Source organism: Muntiacus reevesi, chromosome X (assembly GCF_963930625.1).
Source record: "Muntiacus reevesi chromosome X, mMunRee1.1, whole genome shotgun sequence".
Classification (NCBI taxonomy): Eukaryota; Metazoa; Chordata; class Mammalia; order Artiodactyla; family Cervidae; genus Muntiacus; species Muntiacus reevesi.
The window spans coordinates 24,266,038-24,279,581 of NC_089271.1; the positions used below are offsets into that span (position 1 = coordinate 24,266,038).

The 13,544-nt window shown below is 46.4% G+C and overlaps 1 pseudogene; it reads right to left on the reverse strand.

Moving 5' to 3' along the window:
- Positions 1-3,909: 3,909 nt before the first annotated feature.
- On the reverse strand, positions 3,910-11,508 carry LOC136154372 (melanoma-associated antigen B5-like; annotated as a pseudogene).
- Positions 11,509-13,544: the final 2,036 nt, after the last annotated feature.

Genomic DNA, 13,544 nt, shown 5'->3' on the forward strand with positions numbered 1-13,544 from the left:
GTGTAATCATGCTTTTTCCTGTTGTCCCTGAATCCTTTTTGCCTACTCAACCCTTTCTCTATCATTGAATTTGCCAAAGGCAAAATCCATGAGTTGATATATGGGGGTCTTCGGTATAAAGCTGCCTAGATGGTACATTAGAGGAAGATGTTCTGGCAAACTGTTCCACCCCCTCAGAACTGGGAAGGAAGCAGTTTAGGTTGTGGTTCTGGGGAAAGTAGACTAAGAAGCTGATCATATAAAATATCAGTCTCTTGTTGGAAAAAGAGGCACTTTCAAAGATGTGTGGGCACTTTCAAAGGTGTGTGAGCACTTTCACAGGAGGGTGTTAAAAGGAGTTCTTTAGGCATGGATTTTGGAATACGGTCATGAACATTTGGATCCATGGAACTTCCCTCCTCCCTGCCCATTTTTGGTTTAGGATATCAGAAGACAGGGACCAATGGGAGTTATTTGTTCTGGTGCACCCCCAGTGTCAACAGTGGGTTCCCTGTGAGCACCTGAAATCTACCTGTTTGGTGAGCCTGAGGAGGCCCATTGGGTTAGTCTTGAAAAGGAACAGAAGCCAGTGGAAGGAAAAACGGTCAGCGTCCAAGGGCCTACAGTCTTCAGAGAGGGAGGGCCGAGACCTAGGCTGTGAGCCAACTAAAGTGTTTACTGTTATCACTGAAGTAAAAGAAAAAGACACAGAGCCGAAAGGTAGGACTGGAGCAGCACAAGGCAGTGATACCAATACTAGGCAAAATGTCCCCTCAGGCTATTGTTGTTGTGATGTTGAAGAGGGCTCCTCTTTGGACTCCTGAAGTGGCTCCTTGCTAAGAATCTGCCTGCAGTGCAGGAGATGTGGGTTCAATCACAGGATTGGGGAGATACACTAAAGAAGGAAATGGTAATCCACTCAAGTATTGTTGCCTGGGAAATCCTGTGGACAGAGGATCCAGGGGGGCTTCAGTCCAAGGGGCCACAAAGGTTTGGGCATGACTTAGCCACTGACCACATAACTTTATAGAGTAAAAGAGGCAACACCTAACCAGCAAGGAGGCCCAAGGACCAAGAGACAGTCTGAGAAGTCTGGAGAGCAGGATAGAAGCAAAATCCAGGATACGAGGGAAGGTGTAGAGCTATGAAGTGGGGGAGGTTGGAGTTCCTGGTTGTGGGTCCTGGGGTAAGTGGACTGTCTCCTAGGCAGAGAGTCCTAAGCCTACTGAGAAAGGTGCTCGCTTTCTGCCTCTTCTCTGGGGTTGATAAAGTCTGCTTGAGGTCCCCAGGAGTGAGGGGCTCGCCCACAGTGTAAGGTCGGGGTGCAGTGAGGCGGGCCAAAAATCTAGAGAAGGATGCAGAGTCCCCCAGTTTTGGCCCCTGATGCAGTTCTGGAGTTCCAGAATCAGACTGGGATTAAGAACGTGTAGAGAGGGAATTGGGCTCAAGGAGTTACAAAGGGGAAACTCACCCAATCAAGTCCCTGATTATTTGTATGGTCTTAATTTGAATGTCATGCAGTCTTCCCAGTTAAACTTCTCAGCTCAAAACGGATAGAGACATAGAGAAAGTGACAAAGACTAAGAGGAGCAAAATCTTGGCCTCAGTGGATGCCTTCACTATTGGAAATTCTGTTTCTACCAGGCCCCAAGGACAGTGTCAACTGCCACCCAAGTGTTCTGGGGGTATGCGCAGCCTGGGGGTACTCCTTGCAGCTCTCAATTGAAGGGAGCCATGACTCAGTGAGCTGACCCAGATCTTGTCCTGTGGGTCATGGAAGGAGAACAAAGCAGAGAGTGACAGCAAGCAAGTTTTCGTGGGAGAGACAGAGCGAAATTCAGGGGTCTCCAGCCAGCATTTTGGGCAAGACCACTGGAGTTCAGTGCGGCAGCAGTCCTAGTCATGGTACCAAATATGTCACTGGTGAAAAGAGATTTCCTCAGTTCTTGCCCTTGCAAAGAAAGGGAAGGACTCTGGACTAGTGCACATCAGGGGACTTGTCTTATGAAGGTCTATCAGTCTTGTGAACTTGAGAAAATTGCATGGTATCCATCTATAAATGGAGTCTGCTAAATCCTATCCTACATGAATGCTGGAATGCATGTAATACATATAAAGAAGAATCATGCTGATTAAGAAACACTGGTCTTTAATTTAATGGAACTTATGATTATTATGAACCTCCAAAGTACCACCTTCCCATCTGAGGTTATTTTTAGACAGTAGATAGCAGAGACTATGCAGTGCATTGGAACAAAAGAAATAAATATTCTTAAATGAGCTGAATTCAGTTTTACCAAAAAAAAAAAAAAAAAAGGTCACAGGAAATAAGGCAAACTACAAACTAAAGGCTTTTTCCATTATGATTGCTTAATTGTTTTTGGTTTCTCAAAATTTTCTGTGGTCCTGTTTCAGATTACCATGAAAATCTCTCTTTCAGCAACATCTTACCTACTTCCAGATCATAAAGAAAATACAGATGGTTCATGAATTTGTTTTACATCTACCAAAACTGTAACTTTAAAAACCTTAAACAGCAATGCATAAAACAGGAATATCATTACCAAATCAATATTCTGAAGAAAACGAATCTGTTAGAAGTAAAAATGAAAAAAATGAAAAAAATAATATGTAAAATAATATGCAGTTTAAAACAGGAAGAAAATAGAGATCTAGACGTGGTTTGCTCGACCCCTACTAACCTGCACTATATAGAAGCTTGACTAGTCTTTGAGAAAATTCTGTTCCAATGTCATCTTACCTTGTTTAGATGGTGAACAACATATTCAATACTTTCAATGTGTTTTACAAATACCCAAACTGTGGCTTTCAAAACTTTAAACAACAAACTGTGATTTACATGATTAGTACTTTTGTATTCTGAAGCACAATAAACCTTATGAAAAGTAATTCACATTTGAAAATACTAAACTCCTCCCTCATCTTCTTACCAATCTAATTTAAATCAACTTTCACTAGCTATTTCTCCTATGGATAAAGGAAACAAGATATATATTTTGTTGAAATGAATTGTACCTAAACTCCCTTACTACATGAAAGTGTAAAGAACATACAAGTTTTGTTCCCTCCACCCCTACTACTCTTTACTAGTTAGGAGCCTGACAGCTCTGTTCCAACACAAAAAGGAAGAAAATGAACGGGTCCCCCTCCCTAGATGTGGGAGGAGCTGTAGGACTTGGCCCTGGAAGGGGCAACTGGCTTCAGCCATCCTTGGAGCCCTGGCCGTTCCTCTCAGCCCTGCACTCTCCGCCTGATCTCTCAGAGCCTCGTCATAGAAGTCTGGGAAGGAACTAGCGACCGTATGGAGGATCTTGGCCAGCACCTCCAACACCTTCATCTTATTGGTCTCAGCACAAGCTCTCGGGCCCCACAGGAACTCGTAGTGCGGAGGTTCGCTATTGGGCGCTGGTCGGTACTTCAGGTGCTTCCTCTGCACCAGATCTTTGGTGATGAGCCTTCTGGTCTCCCCAAAGATCCAGTGCCTCCACCCAGCATAGACCTCCATCACACTGAGTAATTCCCACATCTCCTCCCCAGTTGCGCGGTTACCCTTCACGAAGATAATACCCAGGAGCACCATGAGGAGACCGGACTTGGGCAGCCCTCCTTCATCACTCGGACCTTCATCGTCCCTGAGGTTGAGCTTGCTGATGAGGGCGTAGATCTTCCTGCTACGGTCGACATCCATCAACTCCAGGCCAAACACCAGCTCCATGCGCTCAGAGGCTCTCCTGAGGATCTTGGGGAAGTGCTGCCTGTACTTCCTGCTGACGACCTTCAGCAGGGTGTTCTGCGTGATGGGCTGCTGCTTGGGGTACTTGTCCAGCAGGAACCCCTCCAGCATTCTGGCCTTCGTAGTCAGAGGATCTTTGCGAGTGCTCTGAGTGGCTGGGGCTGCCTGGGAGGCTCCTACACTTTCCTCCTCTGGGCCCTGGGCACCTTCATCAGATCCTGTGCAGAAAGGCCCTGCATCAGGAGAGCTCGGGGCCATGGCTCCCTGTAGTACCTGGTGATCTCCAGTAGCAGGGGAGCTAGAGGGAAAATCCTGAGGGACAGACAAGGGCAAGGAGGGGCCGCCTCTTTGGGGGCTGCAGCACTAGTCTGGGCCTCCTGGGAAGTGAGCGTCTCCCTGGACCTGTGGCATGTCACACGGGCATGGTACTTGTTCTTGTGCCTCCGAGGCATGGTGACACAGGTTATGGGTCACAGGTGTGTGCAGGCAGGGTGGCAGGCAAGGAGGGCACCTAAAGGAGGGACAAGCAGATGTTGTGAGCAACTTCAGTGAGGACAGTCCTCCCCGGCGTTAAGCAAAGCTGCCTCTGAGGGGTCCTTGAGGCCAGTCCTCTTGGACCGACAAGTCTCGTGTTCTCCTGGTGAGCCTGTCCCTTGAGACCGCTGAGTAGGAAGTGAGAGTGACTGCTGGGGCACAGGCAGACAGCCCTGCCTGGGCGTTAGAGGGAGGCCTGTTGGGGCTGGCACGGGGGCAGTTCCTCTCAGTTCACATCCAGAGTCATGGTGAAAACTGGGGCAAGAATCCCTCATATCCACCCCCACCTACAAACCCACCCACCCTGTTCCCTTTCTCGCTCTGAAGTTGACGCTGCCACCTTCTCTGTCACCCCAGAGGAGGAGAGTAGGGAGTGCTCAGGCCCCCAATGAAGAGTGCCGGCACCCGCCCTTCTGCTGTCTCAAGGGTGCCCCTTCACAAGCAAGCTCCAACCTCCCCTGACAGACTGCCACCCCCGTCGCCGTGTTTGAGTGGGAGGAAGTGCTGACCACAGAGGAGGGTCCTGAGTTGGCCGTGTGACGCGGAGGATGGTGATTACCCTGATTCCTCCCGGTCCCGGACATCCTCCCTCTGCTGACTGGCTGCCGGTCCTTCGGAACGAGGTCTCCGCTTCCCTGAGTGTCCCGTGACAGCGATCGCAGTCAGGGATCCCCTCAGCCTTTAGAACTGCTGAGGTGCTGACCAGTTGCTCTCCCACCAAGTCACGCTGCATAAGGGGTTAGGCGTGGCCGCCAATCTTGGGTGTGGAGACCCTCAGTCCCCCCACAGGTCCCTCCTTCAATCCACACAATCCTGGACTTCCTTCTACTGAACAGAGCCAGGATCCACCAACCCTGCACCCAGATCCACCACCCCTGGACCCAGGTTATGTCCTGAGAACCCGCGTACGAAGCCAATGGACATTGCCCTAAGAGCCAGGCCCGAGCCTCCAGGCGGAGAGCAGGTGCAGAGTTTCCGGGGAGCTGTGAAGTCCCCTCATTTCGGATGGAAAGGGTGTTGGGAGTGCCAGGGCGTATCTTTGTAACTATGCAGTGCACTTGTAACTCATGTCATCTCCAACTTGGACACCTGATGAGACCTCGGACTCCTCCCTCTGGTCACAGCTACAGCCGCTCTCAAAGATAGCAGCCCTCTCAAAGATGGCATGAGCCCCACCCTGGTTAGCAGACCGTCACTTCCTGTCATGCGCATCTGGGCTGCAGGAGGACAGCAGGGGCGGGGCCTGGGTGGGCGGGCTTCCGGGGGAATTTCCGGCAAGATGGGGATGTGGTCCTTTCTTGTCCTCATAGGGGGTCCTGCGCTGTCCCTGGTGAGCTCCTTCAGCTGGCCTCACTCCTTGCCTCGCACTTCTCAATAAACCAAGCAGGAAGAATCTGGGAGCCCGAGCCCGACAGCCTTCCTGGAGCTGCTGAGACGGACAGTGAGGGCACTCTGGGGCCACTTCCTGTGTGCTGAGTGATGCTCTCTGTCCTCTATCCCTGTCTTGCCCTGACCGTAATGCTCCGTTACGTCCCGGCTGCTGACCTGAGGACAAGGCATCACCTGGACGATGTCAAATCCCCAGAGTCCTGGTGAGAAGTGCACCGGCATCTCATCTGGACGCTTCTGCCTAAGACTACCTGGAAATGGCTGCTGCAGGTAAGATAAGCAAGAGGGAAGGGTGGGAGAATGCCTTCTGTAGCGTAGAACTGCTCACATCTCTCTCAGGATCTTCATGTTGACAATCAATCCTTCCCTTTATGGTATAAATCCACGCCTGTCCCCAACCATGCCCCACACAATCCCAGCAGAGAAAGTGAAGGGGCTCCTTAGCCTGGCAGTTTTCGCTGTGGGCTCTTCGTCGATTGCAGGGGCATTGCTCGAAAGTCCTGAGATGAATTTCTGTCCTTTTGTACACTTACTGCGATACAAGATTTTTTCTTTTAGTCCATGTGTGGCAGTCTCTTAAGCTGATCATTTAAAAGTGCCAGTTGTCAACCACTAACAAAGTTTGTGCTGGTTATTTCATGACCTCTGGGCCATACTGCCATGTCCACCCCAAACTTTGGTGCCCCGTGATCCTGGCATGGGGCTCTGGGATGCTGCCTCAGGTTCCTTCAGTGACGCGGTAGAGATTCATGGTCCCACGGCCCGGTGGAAGAATCATCTGCTCCAGTTCAAAGCCTTTTCCAGCTGATCCTGTTGTCTGTTTCCTTTGTGGCCTGCACACCTGTGTCAGCCTCAAAGTACTCCCCGACCTGGGCAGTCATAGGGTCCAGTTCAATGGAGACTTATTGTTCCTCAGAGATTATTTAGTTTTGTGTTCTTGCTTTTGTTAGTAGTTGTCTTTATTCCTTGTATAAGCTTTCCATGGTTTGTTCTGGGTACAGGAAACAACTGCCCACGTTTGATTGTGGTCTCAGCTACTCTGAATGTGGAACTAAATCTGTAAAGAATTTAAGGAAAGTCAACAGTCTTATACTATGTCCTCATGAATACACATAGCATACTATTCTGTTTGAGACTTGTTTTCCAATGGCACTCAGGAAATTCTTCTTGTTGCCTTTGTAGACTGCATGCATTTTTCTAAGGTTTCTTTGTAGCTACATTATTTATATTGCTGCTTTTGTTTATGGTGTGTTTTCTGTTACATGGTCTGAGTATTGTAGATTGTTCTAGACCAGTCTCTTGATTTTGCTCTGTTGATCTTTTTTATGCCAGATTTCTGAAGTTTGTTACATGTGTCAACATCTTCTGTGCCTGTTACCTAAGAATTTTAATTCGAGGATCAAATCCTTATCATGATATTTTGCTTTTCATTATTGCTGACTTTTATTCATTTTGCATTGGTGCCTATAACTCTGTACTGGCTATGTGTTCTTATCCATATTTTTTTCTAGTTTTTACATTAGTCAACTTTTAAAAAGTTGTTTTAATCGACAGATAGTTGCTTTATAATGTTGTGTTGTTTCTGCTATACACCAGGATGAATCAGTTCTAAGTATACATATTCCTCCTGGCTGATGAGACTTCCTCCCACCCCCTCATCTCACCTCTCTAGGCTGTCACACTGCACCAGGCTGAGCTCCCTGTATTATGTAGCAATTTCCCACCTGTTATCTTTTGTACACATGGTACTCTATATTTGTCAGTGCCACTCTCTCAATTCATCCCACCCACTCCTTCTGTTGTTGTGTCCACATGTCCATTCTCTACATCTGGGTCACTCTTCCTGCCTTTCAAATAGGTTCTTAAGAACCATTTTCTACTTTCCATGTATATGTGTTAATGTACATTATTTTTCTGTTTGTAACTTACTTTGCTCTGTATAACAGGCTCTAGGTGCATCCACCTCACTGCAGGTGACTTACATGCGTTCCTTTTTATGGCTACTATTCCGTTGTATGTGGCTACCACAACTTCTTTATCCAGTCATCTGTCAGTTGAAGTCTACTTTGCTTCCATGTCCTGTCTATTTTTAAGTAGTATTGCAATGAACATTGGATATGATACAGATGTCTTTGCAATTATTCTTTTCTCAGTGTTTATGCCCAGTATTTCTATTGCTGGGTCATATGGTAGTTTTAATCCTAGTTTTTAAAGGACTCTCCCTACTGTTCTCCATAGTGGCTGTATCAATTTCCATTCCCACCTTTTTGAAACCAGTCTGTTGTTCCATGTCCAGTTCTAACTGTTGCTTCCTGACCTGCATACAGCTTTCTCAAGAGGCAGGTCAGGTGGTCTGGTATCCCCATCTCATTCAGAATTTTCCACAGTTTATTGTGATCCACACAGTCGAAGGCTTTGGCATAGACAATAAAGCAGAAATAGATGTTATTCTGGAACTCTCTTCTTCTTTAGTGTTTGACAAATGTATGCTCTTATCAACTCAGTCAGCATTGTGTCCTACAGAGGAGTTTGAATGCCCTATGTATCTCCCATGCTCCATCTGTTCATCCCTCAACACCTCACTTGGAACCCCAGACAACTACTGATCGTTTTACTTTTTCAAAGATTTGCATTTTCCTGAATGTAACATTGATGGAATCATACAGTATGTAGGCTTTTTATACTGGCTCCTTCTGCTAATTCATATACATTGGATTTTCTCTATATCTTTTTATGGTTTGAAATGTTTTCTTCCAGGACAGAATAGCGTTCCATGTAGCTTACCATAGCTTGTTTACTCACTCATCTACTGAAAGTCATCTTTGGTGATTTCGCTTCTTGGAAGCTATGACTTATTCTGCTATTAAAATTTGGGTGAATGTTTTTGGATGGGCTTAAGCCTTTGGCTCTTTTCAGCAAATACCTTAACTTTCATTTGCTAGCTCATATGATAAGACGGTATTTAACTTAAAAGAAATTGCCAGACAGTTTCCAAAGTATCTGTATCACTGCATTCCCTTTAGCAATGAATTCTTGATCAGGTAGTTTGCCTATTTCCTCTTCATTTATTTGGACTTCTGTGTTTCTGGTTTGTTCTTTCATTGGTGTACTATTTCTCTATCTTTTTCATTATTATTATTATTTTAATAATCATATTTGAGGTCTCCTCTTCCCAGGCTTCGAGGTTGAATTATTTCTTGCTTTTTGTTTCTGCGCTCTAAGGTTGGTCCAGTGGTTTGTGTAAGCTGCTTATAGGGTGAGATTTGTGCTGAGTTTTTGTTTGTTTGTTTTTTCCTCTGATGGGCAAGGCTGCGTAAGGTGGTCATCCTGTCTGCTGATGATGGGATTTGTATTTTTGTTTTCTTTGCTGTTTAGATGAGGCGTTCTGCACAAGGTGCTATGTGGTTTGGTGATGGCAGGTCTTGTATTACAGTGGTTTCCTTTGTGTGAATTCTCACTATTTGATATCCCTAGGGTTAGTTCTCCGGTAGTCTAGGATCTTGGGGCCAGTGACCCACTCTAAAGGCTCAGGGCTTTATCTTGAGTTTTGTGTGGGTCTATATATTCTTTTCTGCTGGTCATGTACTCCTGTCCACTCTCAGTTGGTATTCTGCATGCACTTCTGTGTCTGAAGGTGTATTCCTGATGTATCCGTGGAGAGAGATGTATTCCACGTTCATCAACTCCTCTTGCCATCTTGTTCCTCCTGGGGAAGATGCGTGAGAGTCCCTTTGACTGCAAGGAGATCTATCCAGTCAATTCTAAAGGATATCAGTCCTGAACATTCATTGGAAGGAATGATGCTGAAGCTGAAACTCCAATACTGTGGCGACCTGATGTGAAGAACTGACTCCTTGGAAAAGATCCCAATGCTGGGAAAGATTGGCAGGAAGAGGAGGTGATGACACAGCATGAAATTGTTGGACAGCATCACCTACTCAATGGATACGACTTTGCCGACTTCTTAGGTCCCATTTCTATGACACTACTATGCACATGAATTGCTATTTGTCTCTTTTTCTCCTGTTACACTGTCTTGTGTCAGCTTTATTAGTAGTCTAACCACAAGAACTCAAAAGGGGTAAAGGGAAGAATTTCCTCCTTCCCTGCACACCTGAAGGGAGTTCACCCTTACATCTCAGAAACTCCCTGGAAATGATGTGTGTAGAATACCAGTCTGTGCACTGGAATCTCCTGCGTTGAGATTAGAGCAGAGACACCTTCCATTTCTGTCTGTTAGGGGCCAAATTGTGTCCCCTCCAAAAATGCATATTGAAGGCATAACTCAGAGTACTTCAGAATGCAACTGTAGTTAGAGATAAGGTCTTTACAGAGATGATTGAGTTAAAATGAAGTCATTAGGGTGGGCCATAACCCAGTGTGACAAGAAGAGATTGGGACACAAAAGGAGGCACCAGGGATATATGCACTCACAAGAAATGCCAAGTGAAGAGGGCAGCCACATGGCCGCCAAGGGGAGAGGCCTTAGGGTAAACCAGCCCTCATCTTGGACTTGCAGCCTCTAGAACTCTGAGAATTTCAGTTGTTTCAGCCACCCATTCTGTGGGATTTTGTTGTGGAAAGCCTAACAAATCAGGACGTTACCCCAGGTAGAGATTTCTTCCTGGATAGTCTTTTTACTTTCCTGTCATTCATAAAGGCAATCTCAACATCTTCCTTATGTAATTGCAGCGACCGTTTCTAAAGTTGTATGGGCATAGGCTAGGTCTTGATCTTATCCTCACCAAAACTAGCATAGAGCCTTTCAAAGAGCAGATGCTCAAAAAATAAATGAATACAGTAAGAGGTCTAACTTGTTAAGGTTTAATACCTCCTGCATTTTTTAATAAGCATATCAAGGTATTAATTATTTAATTTTACAAAAGAGAAGACAAAAAAGATGGAGAAAAATCAAGGTTGATCATGTTTTGAAATTTTTTCATTTTATTTTTTCATTCCATTCTCCCAGCAGTTTTACTGTGAGATTGCTTCCCATTTCAACAAAAGTCCCTGTTTTGATATCAAATGTTCTTATCTGGATGGTTTTTTAAAAGTCTTGATTTTAAGTAGATGTGGGAGAAGCTGCTGGACATGGCCATGGAACGTGCCTGGAAGTGACAGTCATACCAGACCTGTCTGTGGCTCGAGCTCTCTCCTCCTCATCTCGCAAAGCTTCTTCATATTGTGTTGAGAAGGCACTGGGAACTCTATCATTGACTTTTGCCAAAAATTCCAAGACTTTCATTTTGCTGGTTTCAGCATGGGCTCTTGGGCCCCACAGGAACTTGTAATGTGGAGGATCGCTGCTGGCAACCTGGTGGTACTCCAGGTACTTCATCATCACTAAGTCTTTGGTGATGATCTTCCTGGGCTCTCCGAAGAAGAAGTGTTTTCTCCCAGCATATACTAGCATTATATTCAAGAATCTCCAGATGTCTTCCTCAGTGGCACAGTTGCCCTTCAGGAAAATCACACCCAGAACTGTCATCAAGAGACCGGTTTTAGGTAAGCACCTACCATCCCACACCCTGCCATTGTTGGGCAGGTTCAGTTTTCTGACAAGGTCATAGGAGTGGATGGTTGAGTCAACTTCCTTCAAGTCAACTGCAAAGAGAGCCTCAATGTGTCCAGAAGCTCTCGAGAATCTCGGCAAATCGGTCATGGTATCTTGGGTGGATAATCTTCAGCATGTCTTCCTTCATAATGGGCTGCTTAATTTTTTACTTATACGGAAGGAACTGCTCCAACAAACTTGTCATGGTGTTCAGAGTATCACTGTAGGTCTTCTCAGTAGAAGTTGAGACATGGGAGGAACATGAATCTTCCTCATCTTGACTGGTTATCTTCCTCATCAGATACGTCAGAAGTACTTGAAAAAGTGCTGGTAGTAGATGAGGCTTCCGAAGACCCCTGGGAACTGCTATTTGACCCAGTAGCTGATGAGCTCTGTGAATTATCTTCTAAAAGAAAAGAGGTAGAGGGAAGCCGTTCCATTACTCTAGCGGGCTCAACTCCCTTGTGACTCTGGGCCTCATCTTGGGCTTGGTGGCATTTCTCACGGATGCAGAGCTTATGATTCTGACCCCAAGGTATAACGACTGCCCTGGGGGATAGTGTGAGTAGGAGGGCAGGTGACAAGCGCCCGCAGGATGACGAATATTGAGTGTGCAGCCGCAGCAGGGAAATACCACCTTGGTTATAAGGAAGGCTACATTTGTGGTTTTCTTGAGGGCACTGTTCTGAAAACCCCCAGGGTTCCTATTCTCCTAATGAGCCTGTCCTTTGAGAAACCTCTTGAAGGAAATTAGAGTGATCTCTAGGCTGTTTCCTGCTACCCCTGCCTCGGGAATGCTGGGCTGACAGAAGGGGCTGGTATTCTCCTACACAGAGGCCTCTGTTATTTCACATTCAAGACCACGACCGAACTGGTGGCCAGTCATCAGACCCATTCCCTCTGCTGTTCTGTAGTTGGCATCACAAACCTCCGTGGGATTTCTGAGAAGTGAAGGGATCCTCAGCTTATCACCCCATTCAGAAGTTATCACCCAGTACTGAGTGCTCAGTGGGAAGCTGTGTCCTGGCCTCTGGAGTCCTCAATACTCATTAAGAGTACTTCATTTGGTTCCCCATAGGGCCTGGTGTCCCCACCCCTTTCTTGGAATGGTATTTGCACCTTCATACTAAGGGTTTCACCTCCTACACACCTGAAATAAATAAATGTTGGTGGAACTTCAGCTTGATCACTCTGCCCTGGTTCTTCAAGGGCTACAAGGAACAGGGCTGTATTCGTTATCACTTCTTTTTATTGGTAGATGATCCCTCAGTCCTTGCTTTGACCTCTTTTGTGGCCTGAAATTCTATCTCCCTTCCCCTTAGGCCCACCCCTTATACTACTGTACGTTCTTATAGTAGGGCAAGCATCTCCATGAGACCCCTAGGAGGAAGTAAGATTCTCCTCATCCCTCCATACCTGTCCTTGGTCTTCTGAGATGCAGAGGATGAGAAGAATCGTATGGTTTTGAGGTGTGTGGGTCCGTTTGACTTCAGGGTATTCAGTTGGTTTCTGGAAAATCTGGAATTAATCCCACTGCTGGCCCTAGGCTATACCCCTTGGGCCATGTCCCAAATCCCCTTGTGACATCACAGAAGGAAATGGGCATGTCATGTCAACAATCAGGAGGTATCCCAGGGATGCCAGGAAGGGCAGGGCAGGGTTCTGTGGGGTTTCCTGAGTTCTGAGGTCAGGGGGGTTCACATTCACAAGTCCAAAGCTTGACTCCTGGCAGGGTTTGGGGCTCCTTTCTTTGTTTACGTAAGGGAGCTCTCCTCAGACTAAGGTCCTCAGTCCTGTGGTGCCAGACAGGGAAAGTCTGGGAATTGCAAATGATGCTACTCCTACCTGTGCCCCTTCAGGGATGACATCAGGATTCAGGCTTCTTGGGGCCCACTCTGTTCAGCGTTGGGGTAATGCCCTCACTCAGGTTCTTCACCTTGACTCCTGGGGGATTCTGAATTTCCTATTTTTAACACTACAGTGACCCATGTAGAACAAAGATCATGTCCTTCCAAGCCCTGAAATGAAGGGAGGGAATCCTCAGCCTGGCAGCCCTGACTTGGCCTTCTGAGAGCAGACACAGGCCAGTCTCTCTGTGACTTCAGTTATGATGTGTTTTTTGTCCCCTCGGCCTTCATTCATGTATCTTTACATTGACTCCTGTCTCTTCTCTGAAAGCCTTCTTGGGAAATTCTGCTATTTAACGTGTGAAATACCTTTTGGACTAGTGTTCAGAAAGAGGAAGCGACCCAAGTTGGCCTCATCCTGGAGGAGTGGCACAGTATGGGCTCTAGAGGAATACGGTGCTGGGGTTCAGTCCAGCTCCTGTCATTT